This window comes from Poecile atricapillus, chromosome 4 (assembly GCF_030490865.1).
Source record: "Poecile atricapillus isolate bPoeAtr1 chromosome 4, bPoeAtr1.hap1, whole genome shotgun sequence".
Classification (NCBI taxonomy): Eukaryota; Metazoa; Chordata; class Aves; order Passeriformes; family Paridae; genus Poecile; species Poecile atricapillus.
Window position 1 is genome coordinate 5,665,199 of NC_081252.1, and position 17,159 is coordinate 5,682,357.

At 41.0% G+C, this 17,159-nt stretch overlaps 1 pseudogene; it reads left to right on the forward strand.

The window, feature by feature from the left end:
* Window positions 1-251: 251 nt before the first annotated feature.
* Window positions 252-17,159, forward strand: part of LOC131578665 (bifunctional heparan sulfate N-deacetylase/N-sulfotransferase 3-like) — a 32,860-nt pseudogene continuing 15,952 nt past the window's right edge.

The following is a 17,159-nucleotide window of genomic DNA, read 5'->3' on the forward strand; positions in this document are numbered from 1 at the left end:
TCTCCAACTCTCTGGCTGGCAGTGGTTTCTTTACTCCCCATTAGTTTAAGCAGGTGATACTTCACAAGGTGCTGCCTCAATTAAATCTCTGATTTTCTTTTCTTCTAGACCATACCTTGGGTAAAGCTCTGTGGAAGACAGATGTGTGTGCTGCAATGGTGACATAAATATTTCAGAGGACTGGAACAAGTTGTTGAGAATCTGTGTTTGTTTTTCATGCTGCTGTTGAGAGCTATCTAAGGCAAGTAAACAGCATGAGTTTTATCCTAAAACTTCACAGACATTTGCAAAGAAGAGTAATTTTGCTGGCCACTTTTTGTATGGTGAGCATAGTTATTTCTGCCTACTACTTGTATAATGGCTACAAAGAGGAGAATGAGCTTCCTGAAACCTCTTCAGAAGTGGAATGTGGTGATCCTCAACCGTTGCCATCCAAGCTGATGGAGATGAAGAGCACGAAGCCCATCGATCCCCTGAGGACAGACCTGGTAGTGCTGGTGTTTGTGGAAAGCCAGCACTCAAGCTTAGGCCAAGATATAAGAACCATTCTGGAATCCAGCAGGTTTCAGTTTCACCTTGAGATTGCATCTGGGAAAGGTGACCTCCCAGTGCTTCTAGACAAAAGCAGAGGCAAATACGCTCTCATAGTGTATGAAAATATTCTGAAGTAGGTGAATATGGACTCTTGGAACAGAGGCCTTCTAGATAAGTACTGCCTGGAGTACGGTGTAGGTGTGATTGGATTTCACAAAGGCACTGAGAACAGCTTGCAGAGCTTTGAGTTGAAGGGTTTTCCTTTCCATGTCCACAGCAATCTGGGTGTTCAGGACTGTTGCATTAACCCTCATTCCCCACTGCTCCATGTGACTAAACCTTCTAAGCTTGAGGAAGGGCCCTTGCTTGGAAATGCCTGGGCCGTTTTCCAGGTTAATCACCCAACTTATCAACCAGTGATATTTGCAAAAGTAAAGACACCAGAAAACCTTTCTCCACCTGCTGCTCTAGGTGCTCTCTATGCCACAGTAATACATGACTTGGGGCTCCACAATGGGATTCAACGAGTCCTTTTCGGCAATAACTTGAATTTTTGGCTGCACAAGCTGATTTTCATAGATGTCATCTCTTTCCTGTCTGGAAAGAAACTCACACTATCCTTGGATAGGTACGTTCTGGCTGACATAGATGATATCTTCGTTGGCAAGGATGGAACAAGGATGAACACCAACGATGTACAGGTAAAGTATGTGCACAAACTGATGGTCAATGCAGCAAAGCGGTATTTTCATCTGAAAGTGAATAGTTGTTCATGGTTGGAACTGGAGGGCTCCACTCAGGAGCTGTTCATATTTATTGCACTTGTTGTGAGTCTTACAAGCAGGAGGTGAATGTGGTGAGCAGCAGTAAATGGCAGCATCAAATGTGAAGAGTGGACTGGGTTATTGGCTGTTTGAGATAGGTTTGGATGTCAGGAGTTGTTTGCAGCATTTCACCTCTCTCATCTCTGTTATATGGCACTTGCTTGCAGGGAGGGTTTGTGCTAATATTGCTCTTAAAAGCTGTCAGTAAATGACTGGACATTTTTCCATTTCCATTCCATTTCCAAATTTCCATTTTAATGTTTAGAGCTGTACATTCCTGAAGGTCCTTTTCCACTCTGTTGTGCTGTTCAAGTGAGGTGACAGTGGTTGGTCAGTAGCACTAACATCTTCCCATTATTTCTTCCTGTGTTTCTTGTGTGCTTTTTGTGAGGAGTGTTGTCCCAAAGCAGGAACTAGGAGATCACCTTTCTCAACTTGGTCTAGAAGCTGCAAATCTCTAACATCCTGATTGTTGCCCTGTTTGCACTAAAGAGAAGGGAGAATGTTTTCTTAGAAGTTTGTTAATGGGATGAGGAAGTGCAAGAAGGAAAGACAAGGACAGCACTGCATGCAGTGGGTCATTTTTGTTTCATTTTTAACCAAGTTTTTGGGTTTCTTCAGTGTTAATACACTTGTCAAGCCACAGCAGCTCTGCATTCTTTGCTCTCTTAAATGAAAGGTTTGACCCTGCGGTTAAACTTTTAATTTGCTTTAAAATTGCATTTGCTCTTTTCCAAAACATTCTCTGTCCATGCACTTCAAAATGAGATTTACCTCCTTGTTAAGTAGGTGTTTTCCTTAGGCAAACAAATCCCATGGGAGAGAGCAGAAATAAAGGTGAAGCTTCCTAAATGGTTTTTCCATGGAGAAGAGGATGGCAGTGTTTGAGTTAGGTGAGTGAGCATCCTTGGAGAGTCTCCTGAATGCAAACTCAGATGGCAGGAAAAAAGTCAAGTCTGGCCAGCATCACTGGCAGAACTTGTGTTGTTCTGCAGGAGCAGAACTTTCTGGTAACAAAGTGGCTGAAATAAAGCCTGAATAAATCCATCACTGAGTTGTGCAGTAGCAGTCGGAGACAGCACGTTTTGTATTGTTTGTCTTTGCAAGTGACACCTTAGGATTGTCATTTGAAAAGAAGTTGGGATGTTGAATTGCCAGAGTTATATACCAGAAGCAGGAGACTATTGAGACAAATTTGGTTACAGCAGATAGAGAAGGATAAACCATATTGTTTGGGGAAAATAATTTGCAGTATGTCAGAAAGTAATCTTCCCAAAATAAAACTGTCCCATTAAATAGAAGTAATATCAAAGTGGAAATAACTTTTAAGTAGGATAATTTCATTTATACAGAACTGTGTTCTGAAACAATGGAATCTGAAAAAAGTGTTCCCTTCTGATTCTTCATCTACTTAGAGTTAAAATGTTGTATTAAACCTGTTGTTAGGGCTGTCAGATGCAATGCATCTTCATTGCTATTAATATCAAAGGAGTTCTCCTCGGTGGCACAATGACATGTGGAAGGAATGAAACAAAATCAATTTGCAGTAGTTGGAAACACGTTATTGTAAAGTGTATTTGCAGATAAATGACATCTCATTAAACAAGAGTTTTAGTGAGTTCTGCTGCAGTGACTGTGACAGAGAATTGGGCGCTGCAAGTGTGAAAAGAGGTTCTAAATGTAGACTTTGTATCATTTCAGTACTCAAGATTAGCTCATTTCCACTAAGCACACATTTTTAACTACTGGCAGTGTAGAATTGAGGGGGATGCTCTTTTGTGATTTAATTTTGTTTGACATATCTCCGTGTTCATATTTTCTGGATATACTCGCAGCTGCTAGGGCTGTGAGCTGGAAGAGAGTAAGGTGAATGTTTCTACCAGTATTCTATTCACACAGATCAATCTGAAACTTAAGGAATCTGCCAAGAGCCAGAAGACCTCTAGGATTGGTTCTGACTGCTCTGTGGATAGGACAGAGTTCAGAAATGGGAGGATTAATGCAGAACCAATAGCAAAAATTAGGTGGTCATCTGCTCCAAACCCCCTGCTCAAGCTGGGCCATGGCCAGGTGCCTTTTGACTTTCTCTCCAAGGGGAGAGATCCTGACTGCATGTAAGATCGTGGTTTCAAAGCTATTTCTTCTTTAGACATCTAAATTAGGTTTGCGAAGTGGCCAGAATAGTTAATATCTGGGGTCTTAACCCATCAAGGTATAACTTCCCTCTCCTTTAAAGTGTGTGTAAATTGGAGTTAAGCACTTAGAAAAATTGCTGTTAAAAGGTTTAGTGGTAAGTTTTTATCACTGTTATATATTGACCTCAGGAGAGGTCAGATTAAAAGCAGGCCCTCTAAAATGAGTATCTTCTATACCTCTAAAGAGGAGGCAAAGTGGTGCTGCTTCAGCTCGAGTACATGTAGTGTCAGGAACACAAGCATAAAGAGCCCTTCTGAAAATCTTTTGCAAACACAGTTTATCAACCTAAATCCTGTTGTAAATGCTTTGTTTTGTTAAACAGCTGGTTAAGTTTATTCGAGTTTCACCACAGCTTCTTCAATTAAAAAAAAATAAAAAAAAAATGACCCCAACAACTTGAAACAGTGATTCAGATTTTGAGAATAAATACTTGTTAGAGATTTGCTTGTCTTTGTGTAACATCTGGGCTGACAGAACATAGTTCTTCGAGGTAAGATACTGAGTAGCTGGCACTGTGCATCAACAATAACCATCCATCCTCATATTTATGTGTACTTTATCTTCCTCTGGTATCATAGAAATAATAGAAGAGAGTGTTTCCATGCTCTAATTGCCTCCCACTTTGAAAATAAGCTTGGTAATAATCAACTCAACATTCATTTTTCAGTAGGTTTTTTCCTCTCCTATTGTCTGTCAGACAGGAGGGACCATTAGGCTGTGACAGTGTTCTATCTTATTTTCCTTGTTTCTTTTAGAAAGACTTAAGAGCCTGTGCACTGCAAATAATTCATTTAAATGGACATACAGAGAATAATCTATCTAGATTTCCACAGAATAAGTTTATCCTAATAGACCGTGATTGTCCTGGCTGACAGTCTACTAATTTAATATCTTTTTTTGTTACAGTTACTCTTCGTGAAATTTTTATTACTGTAAGGCGTTGGGATTTTTCAAGGGAGAAGCAGATGATAAAAGAGGGGAAGTTAAATGTGATTTTTTTTCCTGATGGCAGTTTGATTCAAGCTGGTGGTCTAGGCTGTCTACCTTTCCCTTCATTTCCCCAACATACACACTTTCTGGAGATCCCTGAGAGTTAATCACATTTTTCAAAGGAAAAGTTAGAACACTGCCAAATTATTTTTTCCTAATAATTAGCTGTGTGAGCTCCTCTTGACTGTCTGGTTCTTTGTGGGCTTTTCAAAAGAGGCTGAATTGAAGTCAGAATGGGGATCTCTTCTCTTTAGGTAAGCCTAACTGTTTTGTCTACCTGTAATTATTCTTTATGATTGCCAAGGAAAAAGCTTTGTATTAACCATATCCATTCTTGGAGGGGGATGATAGATCCTTATGTATCATCCTGGTTTGGGAGTGCATCTGTTGGTGAATATGTGCGTTGCAGTGGGCAGTGCAAGATCCAGGCTGCAGTCTTCCAGCTTTAATCACTGGAGAGCTGGAGAAAAGAGCTGTGCCAGACATTTTTCTTGTAATGGAGAGGGTTCAGCCAAAAGCAATCAGTTCTTAGCCCTTCAGTCTCCATACACAGTCACTCGTCTTGCCTGGGTGTTGAGGTTTATAAGGCAGACTCCTCTAATGGAGCTATTCCTCTGACTTCCCACAGTAGACATAAACGTAGAAAAACTGCTCATCTTCAGGCAGGCACTGGTTAAGTGAATTGCACCTTAAAAGTATGTGACTGTTGTTCATAAATTGTTTCCAGAGTGACTAAGATTAGATATAAACATTTGTATTTGGTCAGATCAGTCCTCTTCCATTTTCCATAGTGAGTGCTGTCGCTTTTCTTACTTTCTTAGCAACATTGGTGGTCTAACCTTTTGTTTAATGTAGTTCTGTTTAATAACAGATTTCCTCACTAAGAGCTAATTGTTTATTCCTTGTATTAAATTCATTCACATTAGTCGGCACTGCTTAAATGATTGCAGTTGTTTAAAACCCATTAAGTGTCTTTTCACCCTGTGCATCACACATGGAAAGAAACCAGAACTTCCCAAGGTAAAGCAGACTTGGCTATAAATTTTAAAAATCCAATCATGTGGCTGTTCAGTTTTTCTTGCATAAGAATGACCTAAATATTTGCCTCAGAAGAGAGTCTTCCATATATATTGTGTTAAAGCAGAAGGGCCAAAAGGTGCAGAAAGCCTAAACTGTCAAGACAAAGGATGGTCCCTGTCACAAGAGCAAGTCTAATTCTCTAAGTTAATTGCTTTTTTATCCATAGGATCACGTAGAAGGTTATCAAAAAAGAAATGACAGATGTCATCAAATGTGTCAGCTCCAAAACCACTGAGCCGTAACTCTTTCCTTCGGGGGGGGAGGTTCAAAAAATCTTTTTAATCACATCTTTAAATTACATAAGAAATTAATGATTACCAACTTTTGTTCTGCTAAATCATTTTGCATTCCCAGTCTGTTAGCTGTAATACCTGTATACCACAGTGGAATGTGTCTGCTGTGTGTGTACATTCTTTTTTAGTTTGACCTGAAGCTCCTAAGGTATTTCATACTGATTTGTTGGAAATAGCAGGTAAAAAGTGCATTCAGTTCTTCAGAAGTGTCGAGGAGAAGGAAAATTACTGACTGGGGCGTCTCTGCAGTTGTCTGAATTTTAATCTAGTAAGATGGATACAAGTGCTGCTCAATAGAGCCCAGCTCTTTTTGTTAAAATGGAACTGGTGCTGGAAATGGAAAGCAGGATAAAAATCCTCTCCCAGAGCAAGGCGTCTGCAGAGGGGCCACGGGGACACAGAGGAGCTGGCTCTGCTTTGGGTGTGACACTTGTGGGGCTGCATTGCAGAGCAGTGCTGGGAATTCCTCGTGTTCTTCCTCCTGTTCTGCAACTGTGTGAGCTGGACACAACCAAATCCATGGAATAAGCTTGGTGCTGAGTTTAATTTAGCAGTTTATTCATGGTGGAGGATGACAAAAACCGTGCATGTGGTTTTGGTATTGCAGCCTTCGTTCCTGTAAATTCAGTGGTTTGCATTAGTTCTGCTTCTGCTGAAATTCTTGTTTGTTTTGTCAGGTATTTTGTATTTTGTTTTCTTTAAAAAGTTCATATTTGGATTTTTTTTTCCCTCCGTTTAGTTTTGCAGAACTGGAATAACTGAATCTCATGAGGTTTTTTTGTTTGGTTTGGTTTTTCATTTTAATGCTCTGACACTACACATGGAAACCTAAAAATGTTTCATGCGGACCTAGGTCTTGAGCCAGTGATATGTCAAGGATTGCACCATCTCCTACTGTTACAAATTCAGTGGCAGGTAGCTAAGAGAAGAAAAATGCATTTCAGTTGCAGTTTTTTATTGGCAGAGAGACTGCAGAAAGTGTTTCTTGGCGTGGTGAATCCCATGAGGTCTTTGAGGGCTGATTTGCTTCAAGCTCTTGCACCCCAGCACCGGATCTGACTATTGGTTATACACTCCTTGGTTTTCTTCAGGATAGAACCAAAGTAAGGAAATGACAGCTTCTGTCAATCTGCTGGTGCTTTCCCAAGTAAGAGGATGTGCACTGTGGCTTCAGTCATCTGCATCTTTCCAGAAAATTAGAGTAATTTATTTTCATTTCTAAATTCCCCATATTTCTCTGTGGTGGTGAACACTTTGCTATCCTTAGGCTTAATGTGACAATGGTGTCTTCCTGTTCTCAATGGAGTTTTCCGATCCAAGAGCTCTTTTAAATAAAGCTTAAGGAATGACGCTCACCTGAGATCAAGTGATCTAGCTCTGAATACTTGGTAACGCTGTTTCTGATTTTTCCCTTGCCTTAGTTTATTATGCAGAGATATCTTTACTCTTGAACATAAGGTTTCCCATACACTGGGTGGATTTGTGAGGATTTCTTTGTGTCAGCCTGCACTGAGATAATTTTTGGTTCACAGCCACGTGGTTAGCAAGCTCTGTCTTCCTCTGTCTACTTAAAAGTATTCACTTTAGGAATGTAGGTGAGTATTTTCCTGGCTACAATAAAAACCACATGTGATTCTGCACCTTTGGAGTGTTGTCAGCATCAACTCTGCAGCGTTTGGGTCGATCCATCTGGCCATGGAAACAAAAGCTGCTCTGCTGTCAGTCCCTCTCTTTCCTTGGATTGCAAGTTCTCTTGGTCAGAGGCTCTTTTTGTTCAGCAAGCACCTCAGTAACACAAACAGTAACAATGCAATACAGCTTCCCGCAGAGCTGCACACATTCATCAGCAGCGTTCCAGTGGCTGCTGCAAGATTTATTCTGGGCTTTTTCAGTGCCAAGTTAGCCATCCACTTCCTGCTGCTAACAGAACTGAATAAAACTTTCACAGCCAACAAATAAAAACCAAAGTGCAGACAGATCTAGAAATCCAAGCCATTAACTTTAAAACATGATACCACAAGTGAGCCTTCCACCATCCTGCTCTTCAGTCACATCAAGGAGGCACAGTCTGGTGAGAAGAGAAAAATGAGAGTGGAAGTGGGGACTCCTAATTCATTCTTTTCTTCTACAGTACAGCAGCATGGGAAGTGGCCTTTCTTCTCCTGTTCAGTCTGGAAGGTCAGTGCAATGACATGAGTGATTCTTGGTGACCGTGCTTACAAAACCAAGTAAAGGAAAAGCAGTTGATTGCCAGTTTATGTGTAGCCCTTCATGGAATAACAATTCCCTGTCTATTTCCAATTCCAGTTTCTTTTTCTGTGCACAGACCATAAAAATCTTACGACCAATTTTTAGAAGTAGTTACTCTTTAGGAGATTCCTTCTTTTACTCTGCAGTCCTGGAGATGAGTTAGTGTTGCTCCTTAAAATGTAGCTTCATATCTGAGATAAGTAATAAATTAAATTTAAAACCACTTTATATTGTAGAAATTATACTGCAATCCATTTGAAAATAGAAACAGTGGAGAAGGCAAATTAAAAAGTCTGTGTCTGTGCAGAGGAATGCTCCCCACATTCATTCCCACCCAGGTCAGTAAATCCACACGACAAAGGCCCTCCAGAGGAGACAGGTTTAGTTTGGGAGCACTGCTTGTATTTTTGTGGAACTAGTAAGTAAGCTCTTCCTCAAGCTCTCACTTACTTGCCTTTTAGTGTTAGCAATCGTGGGAATAAGCCAAGTTGTCTCTCCTCCATTTTAAACTGGACTTGGACTAAGGATACTTCAGAGCTGTCTTTGATGGAATGCTAATAGTCCTCAAAAGGAGGCTGAAAATCAATTCAGCGTTTCTATAAAAATTATTATTTTATGCTGCAAGATGGTCTTCTTGTCCTTTTCCACTGCCATTGTTAAAGGTAATAGAAATGTTGAAAATGGTAATCCTGAAAATACCCTAAAACAAGATGAATGCTAAAATGTATCTCAGTTTGTAATGTAGAGTGGTTTTAAATTCAAACAGACTATGAACAATATTTTGCATCAGTGAAGGACTTCATCTTACTGACTGAGGAGGTTTCTAGATTGTGCTCAGTTCTGCACAACATGATTAGAAGTATTTGGAGAGTGCTTAGAGACACCATAATAGTCAGGAAACATCTGAGCAAAAAAATGAAAAAATACAGGCTGAAGAATTCAGTAAGTAAGGATGACCGAAGCAGAGAGCAATAGGCTGCAGATGTCTGCAGGGTATAAACAGTGAGGATGGATAAAAATATTTAATGTAAGGCACAGAGATATTTAAGTGTAGGCTGAATAGCCAATAAAAGCAGCAGAATAGAGGCTAATATCCAAAAGGAAGTAGAAGGATTATGTAAGTCTTTAAAAATTAGATTTGGTAAAAGAGTATGAAATCTGCTATTGGAAGGAATATGATATTGGCAGGGGATTTGTATTGAGATACGTTCTCAGTCTCGTACAGTAAATCAAATACAGAGCTCATTTGGATTCCTGTGTGTTGGTTTGAGGCTGCAGGTGTAGAGTTTGCCAGCTGGGATGTTTATCTGGGCACACCTAGCTTTTGTAATCTTGTCTTTTTGAAATGCAAGCACTCATGAAAACAGGTAAGGTGTGTATTAACACTTGTAACAATATCATCTCCCCCTTTTTCACTGGAGTCTTGAGATTTTCTGCAGTTACATCCTTTAGACTTGATACTGTGTGGGAGCCAATGAAACTGTCAAAGTTCTTACTAACTTGAAATAAATTTTTGTTATTTCTGTCTTGGCTACATATAATCATGAAAGTATGGCTTGAGAAAAGAGGTATCTTTGTTATTTTGTGGAAACTTTCTCCTGGGTTTTTTTTTTTTTTTGTTTGTTTGTAATTTCTTTGATACCAATGCTAATGTAGCTGGGGAATTTCATTCAACAAATTTAGAGCTACTCATAAAAAGAAGGAAAAAAACATAAATTGTGACCCTTGGCTGGTGAGTAAGCTGAACACTGAATTCCCAGCTGTATCCTACCTGGAGCTTTCAGACAGTGAGAAAATGAAAATTTTTTGGTTAAAGATTGTTTTTTTTTCTGTCAGTAAAGGTGAGACATGGAAAAGAGCTTTTGGTTTTCTTCAGCTCACCTGAAACAGGGACAGAGGTAGATGGCTATTTTAATTCAGGTAGAGTATTGGAAGTCAGAGGAATCTTCTTGGCTCTATTAGGAAAAACAGAACATCTGAGAAGCATTTGTGAATGAACTGTGACATTGATGCATTGCCCAGTCCCTGGAATAATTGTTATTTAATATGGCAGTGGTGTGGTCATTTTGTTGTGCTTTGCTAAGTAGGAAGAGCAACCAATTTATTTGGTTTTTATCTATGTTACAGGGTTTGAGTCTTCATTCATTTGCACTCTCTTTGTTCTCTAGTATGTGAAACTCAGCATTAACACAGATGCTGTGCTTTAGTCTTACCTGGGGGGGAGAAATATCAGCAGAGAGGCGAACAAACCCCAAGGTGTTTCTCTTCACTCGGTGTCAGCATTTTAGACATAGCTTGTAGTCTCCAATACTTCTTCCAAGGTACCTAAATAGCAGCTTGTTATACCTTAGTCTGTGGAGTTGGGTTTTTGTGGGAAAACAGTGTAGAAATGTAAATGTGTTGAATTCTGTGTGCATTCAAAAAACAGATAAATTTCGCTCACTCTCGAGCTCTGATTATTTAGGTAATGATATAGACCAGACTTAGAAATCTTGTTTATTTAATAATGTGCTGAGCAGGAAGCACAGCCTGTAGGCCTTTTGGGGATAAGCTGGTCTTAGTTTGTCCAGGCTCAGGCTTTGAGGTCCAGAGAATTTTACTTTGCTCAAGGTAAAAGTAAGGCTGATATTCTTCCAGAAGTCCTTACTCAGACTCTCTTGTATTTGATATATGTTACACTGACACCATGTTTTTGCTTTCATTACCTGAAGAACTGGAAAATACTTTTTTTTATTTCCCAGTCTGCCTCTGTCAGTCCAGGGATTAAATTGAAAGAGGGTAGATTGATATTGGACATCAGGATGGAGAGTTTTTTATAGTAAGGGTAGTGAGGCAGTGGCACAGGCTGTCCAGAGAAGTTGTGGTGACCCACCCCTGAAAGTGTCCAAGGGCAGATTGGATGGGACTTGGAGCAACCTGGTCTAGTGGAAGGTGGCAGGAGTTGGAATGAGGTCACTGTTCCTTTTTTATCTGGATGGGACATGCGGAGCAGAGCGGGAAGGGAAGGAGGTGCTTTGGAGACCTGACATGGACAGCAGGTCCTAGGCAGCAGCTTGAGAGGAGCTGCAGGCTGTTGCACCTTGGGAATAGCAGTTTTGGAATCAAATTTGTGGTAAGCTAGGATTTACAGAACGTCACCTTTTGTGCACGAGCCATGGTGTGAGGTAGGCCTGGAACTGCACATGGGAAACATCAGTGTTTGTGCAGGGGAATGTGGCCGCGGCCAAACTTAGAGCAGAGCTGGTGCAGTGCCCCAGCTGCAGCTGCCTGCACATCAGCTGAGCCCCCGAGCTCTCTGCTGCTCAGAGATCAGGCCTTGCCCTCCCTCCAGAGCTCAGCCTTGCAGGGGTTTCCAGCCACAGCTGGCAACAGAAATCCAGTCAGGGATCAGGATCGGGATGTGCTGCAGCCAGAGCTCATGGACAGCCTGCCTTGTCCTGCAGCCAGATCCGCCTGCTGCCTGCATTTGGAGCTGGCCTGTGAGGAAGCATTAAATAAGGAGCAAATGTGCTGTTGATAATGAATGTGGAGCTGGGAGCTGGGATCACAACCTCTGTCCTTTCTGAGCTGGGTGACTATAAAATACATGTCCACTTAGAGCAGCCATGCCGCTGTTTTATCTGTGACAGAGCACTGTGCACCCTTGCAGACAGGGTGTGGAGCTGTAGGAGCGTGGCTTGGTTAATGAGGGGTGCAGAGGTGTAATGCCTACCATTTCCTGGGAGCCAGACAAGTGTCAACACAAATCAATGAAGAATAGAATTGTTAGAATTTATCTGCTGCTGGTGGGATGTGATGGAGACAGGCCAGACAAAGCAGGCAGAGCAGAGTGGCCCAGAAGTGACCTGGAAGTGGTCACGTCCCATCTGAGGGCTGGCCTGTCGTGCTCGGGGCTGAGGCAGCTGTGGGGCTGTGTGTGACTGCAGCTCAGCTCCCGGAATGATTCCACTGGGGCTGGCAAACCTCACATTCCATCTGTACTGACCATCACCAGATCACAAGAACTTCAAAATGCCAAGAGACTCGAAGTTCATTTTAGAGCCACTTTGGTTTTAGTCAGTTCTGTTATATTCTGAGAAGTATCTCTTAATACTTGGTGTTAGGTGAGCAGGTCAAGTGCTAGGTGAAAATGTAGCCAGCAAGGTTTCTATTGAATCTTATCTGACCAAAATCCAGGGAAAAACAGGTAGCAGTAGGGTGTTGTGTTATTTCTGTTTCAACTGACCTGGGATTTTTTGACCTTTAATGAAAAGAAATGCAGCATTTTATTTCTGCTAACTGCAAAATAAGGAGATCGTTTAGCTGTTTAGTACCAGTAACCTCTTTCATCTAAGTACAGTTTAATTAAGAGCTAATAAAGCAGAAGTTCAGACAGAACCCTGAAAACAGCGTGCTAATTACTTTGCTTTATTAAATACTATTGGCAGCAAGTATTTATAACCTTCAAGTTACCTTGCCGTAATTAGCTCGGTTCTCATTATCTGGTGGCTCAGCCTCCAAGAAGTGAGAAGTTGGTGAAGGAAGTTAGAAATATTTCTTAAATCTCTTGGTTGTACAAATGATTTACCTAGATGAAAGAGCCTAATTACTTGAAAATACGTACTTGCGCTATCATCAAGATCATTATTGTATGTGATCAAAAAACAACTCTAAAGGAAGACCCAGTGACATTTAAAACAGTGTGTCCTGATGAAAAACTTTTTGATTGAAATCATTTGAGCAATGTTTCTAAAGTGGCTTTTTATGTTTTAAGGATCCTTCACTGGATGCATAAGTTTGGACACCTAAGATGAAGTTGTGGCTCCTGAATTTTTTTCTTCTGTTGGACACTGAAGAACTTAGTGGGCACATAAGTGGGCTTCAGCCTGATACTTTATTGGCACTTAGGGGGAAAATTGGGTTACCTGTTCTCCATCAGCAATACACTTTGCAGAAAAAACTGAAGGTTTTCTTTGTTTTTTCTTTTGTCCTCTCTGTAATGTCAGCTCTGCTAAGAGAGTGCACAAAGGCAAATGAAGCTTTTTGTCCTTTTGTCCGAAGGATAGATAAAATGTTTTTTTTCAGGTACATCCTTATACTCAAAGCAATTCTTCTTATTAAATGTTTATGGTAATGGGTGTCAAATTGCTAATCTTGGAAATGCAGAAAGAGTAGTCATTGCATTTTAATGATGTTCCAAAATCCATAATTTATCATGAAGGAATTCTTTTTCCTCAGAAGCAAAGGAGTCCAATAAAATACTGATTCCCAGCCATTTGGGTTGGACCTTCACTGAGGCCGTCTTGTGTTCCTGCTTGTTGTGCTGCCTCCCAGCAGCCCAGGTTCTGCAGGAGGGGGAGCTTGAGGGAGGCAGGTGGTGTGTGAGTACCCGAGCAGCAGATTCTGCTGCAGCACTCCCAGGGCAGGAAAAGGCAAAGTGATGTCCCAAACAGTGCAGAATAAAAGGACAGCACATCAGTTTTAGCTCATTAAACCTCTCTCTACCAAGAAATCCACTCAGAAAATGGCTCGAGTTCTGTTTCTTCCCTCTCATGTAAGAAATACAATGTGGAGAAATTAAAGCTACTTCTGGATAAGAGCTCCCATAGAGGGGATTGCTCTGCTTAACTCAGGTGCTTTCATATTCCACTTGTTATTAATTTGTCCTTCCTTTTCAGAAGCTCCTTGCCTTTATGGAAGGGCCAACACAACATCAGAAATTTTATTCAAGCAAAATAATTCCTAATTTAATGGCTCCTTTGGTAGTATTGTCAGACAGTAAAGCATTTAAATAAGCAAACATTAAGAGATGAGATCTGCTTCCCAAAAAAAGGAGGAAGAGAAAGGCTTTCTGGAAAATGATGAAGCTGCCCTTGCGTTTGTTGCTGACATGAAGGCGTGTACTGATGTGAAGTGTAAGATGTTAATGCTGCAGCACTGTGAGGCTCTGTCTGTCTGCTTGCCAATTTAGTTGAAATGTACGTGATTACAAGTAGAATTACCAGCTTATTGAACTATTTCTCTTTTCAAGTGCTTGAGTTCTTTAGCAGCTTTTCAGCAGGAAAATAGTCATAAATATGTTGGCGTGACTGCACAAAGAAGGCATCCTTCCTCTTTGGTGAACCAGAGTTCAACAAGGCAAACTTGATTTATTCCTTTGATCAAGTCAAGGCATTTGAGTCTGAATATTTGTGTTGATGCTGAAGAAATCATAGCCGTCTGTTGGCTGAAGACAGGCTGACACTTGTAGTTGCTCTGTGGCAGACTCTAAAGTGAAATTGCACTGAGATATTTGAGGGCAGGAGGTAGGATGGCTTCCTGGCTGTGGAAGTGGGGAGCAGGTTTGAAAATAGGAGTTTTATCCTTGGCTTTTCAGCTGATCTACTTGAGCTAAAAAATTGACAGCCTATGTCATCTGTCCATGTCTCTGTCCTGTTTGAAGGATGAGAAAATCAGTTGTTTGGCTGTAGGGATAACATTTGTCTATCTCCTGAATTGTAACAGGGCCTTTTCCTGAGATTTCTCTTTTTACTATTAGCAAAACAAGGGTTCTTTCATCATGTATTGAACACTTACCTTTGATTGCTGGCACTAGGAATTTCCTAAACCTAGTCTGTGAGCTAAGGAGAAGTTCAAAAGAAAGAACTCCATTGGAACTGTGTACGTGAAAGGGATTATGCAGCCAGCAATTTATTGTCCTTATAGTACCAGCAGAAATATAACACGTACTACATAATTATTTATAAACATATGAAGGCTTGACAGTTTAGAAATACAATATTCAGGACTGGTGTATTTATGTAGCATCTCATACAGTTACCCAGAGGGGCTGCTCATAAACAATCATAAGAGATCCAGAAAATACCAGCAGTTTACCTTCAGCTTATAAAACAGCATGTAGAAAAGAAATGTCAGGCTTTTAGTCCCCCTACTTTTTCTCTCTTTCTGTCTTTCTGATGGAAACTCACAGTAATCAGCCCTGCCATCTGCTACTATATATTTTTCATGAGTTGTAACATTTTGTTTTTAGAACCTGAAAGATGAGTAAAATGTCAAGTCGCCCAGAAAATAATCCTAGGCACGACAACTCAAATGTTAGCTCGGCTTGTCTGTACCCAGAGTGGTTCACAGCAGGTCTGAGGCCTCCCTCTTCACAGGCAGAGCAGGTCCACACCCTTGGAATTAGCTGATACATCCCCAACACGAGGCAAGAAGGTGGGAACCGCACTGGCAAAATTAATTCCCAGGGAAGAAGCGAACTCTGTGTTGCATTGTTACAGAAATGTCTTGGGCCTCTTGCCACCTTCCTCCCTCCTCCCTTTGAAAAGCGGGTTTGCCATTCTAGTTTTCCATCCTGCTGAAACCAGAGTGGAGGTGACAAGCTGGGAAGGTGTTAGAAAGGTACAGGATAAAACCTTCAGCTCAAGAAATGCTCCCAGCTCTTAATGTGGAGGGAAAGAAGTGAGCAGCCCTTGGTGCCACCTCGCTGTCAGGCTGTGCTCAGGATCCCTTCCCCTCTACACGTGTGCCCTTAGCCCAGGAAGGGAATACCTGCATTATTTGCCTCCTACCTTTCCAAGCATGCAGAGACAAAATTATTTCATTGAATAGATTCTGAGCAGCTCAGGGTTGGTTTTCATATAAATCCTGTGCAGATTTGCTGCTTTTCATTAGAATAAGAAGCCTCCTCGGAGATCTTCACTCTCTCAGCCAAGCAAAAGCCGTCGTTACAGCATTGCAAGGTTTTTCACTTCATATTCTGCTTCCTAAGTCTGGAGCTTGTTTTCAGTTATCTCCATTCTGTGCTTCATTTTGCTCATTCTTTTACAGTGTCTCTAAAACTGTCTCTGGGACAGTTTTCAGGCTTTGCAGTAAAAGATGATGATCTTTACCAGGTGAGCCCTGGGGAAGACCCAAAGTAGAGGTTGTATGCTCTAATAAGGTGGATACTGTCTCAATCTATAAAATGGGTCATATTTTAAGGAATTGTAAGTTGAGTGTACTATGCCTCAACCAGACTGGAGTTCCTCATATTATGTTGTCATTGGCATATAATTGTAGGCAAATCACTTCCATGATGAAAATGTTCAGGGAAACTAAATTTATTGGTTCATATTTTTCAAGGCACTAAGTTGTCTTTGCATTTCAAGAGTAGGGCAACTGCTAGACCTTTAAACCTTTGAGAATCTCCAGTCATATTCATCTTTTTTGTGCAGTTAAGTACATTCCCCATTCATAACACAGTTACTCTTCTCTGACAGTAGTAATGTTTTCCAGCACTTTATTAACATCATTGTGCTATACTCTATGTTGACTTGGAAAACTTTCTGATGATTTTGCTCTTCTGTTTTGTTCTTACTTTGCAAAGTTTGGAACACTGGGTTTCTGTGTTCCACCTGAAAAACTGAAGGAGGGAACAGCGGGGTGTAAGAGCCTGGGAGAGAACTCCTGAATGTAATATGGAAATCTTAGGAGCAACAAATCAAGAAGAGCATATTGAAACCAACAAGTGAAGCTGTACCTGATGAATAATGCTTCCTCCTTCTTCCTCCATGCTGTTTTTTTGTTTGTACTACTTTAGTGCAAGTACACAGATGCTGAGAGTCAGTATCAGCTCATTGTCTGAGAAATGAGTCAGTATTTGAGGGAATCTGCCAACCAGTTCTTTGGTGTGGATAAGGTTGATTTTGCTTCTTGCTATCTCACTAGATTTTTCTTTTTGGGTTGCCCATGAGTTTGAAACAGGATAGAAATGCTGTGGATGTACTTGAGCTGATGTAGAAAAATGTAACTCTGACAGCTGCTCTTCACCCTGGTGAATGGAGCAGTGCTGGGGGGGGCACAAGAGATCTGAAATTCATTCCTGGCTGTGCCCCAGGTTTACTGAGGGACCAGTGGAAGGTCTTCTCTCTGTGAATGCCTTTGTTTTCCTCTCTCATCATTCAGGGAGTAACCCAGCATTTAATAGCTGGTCATCTTCATGAGGGAAATGATGGAGTTTTCATGCGGTCTT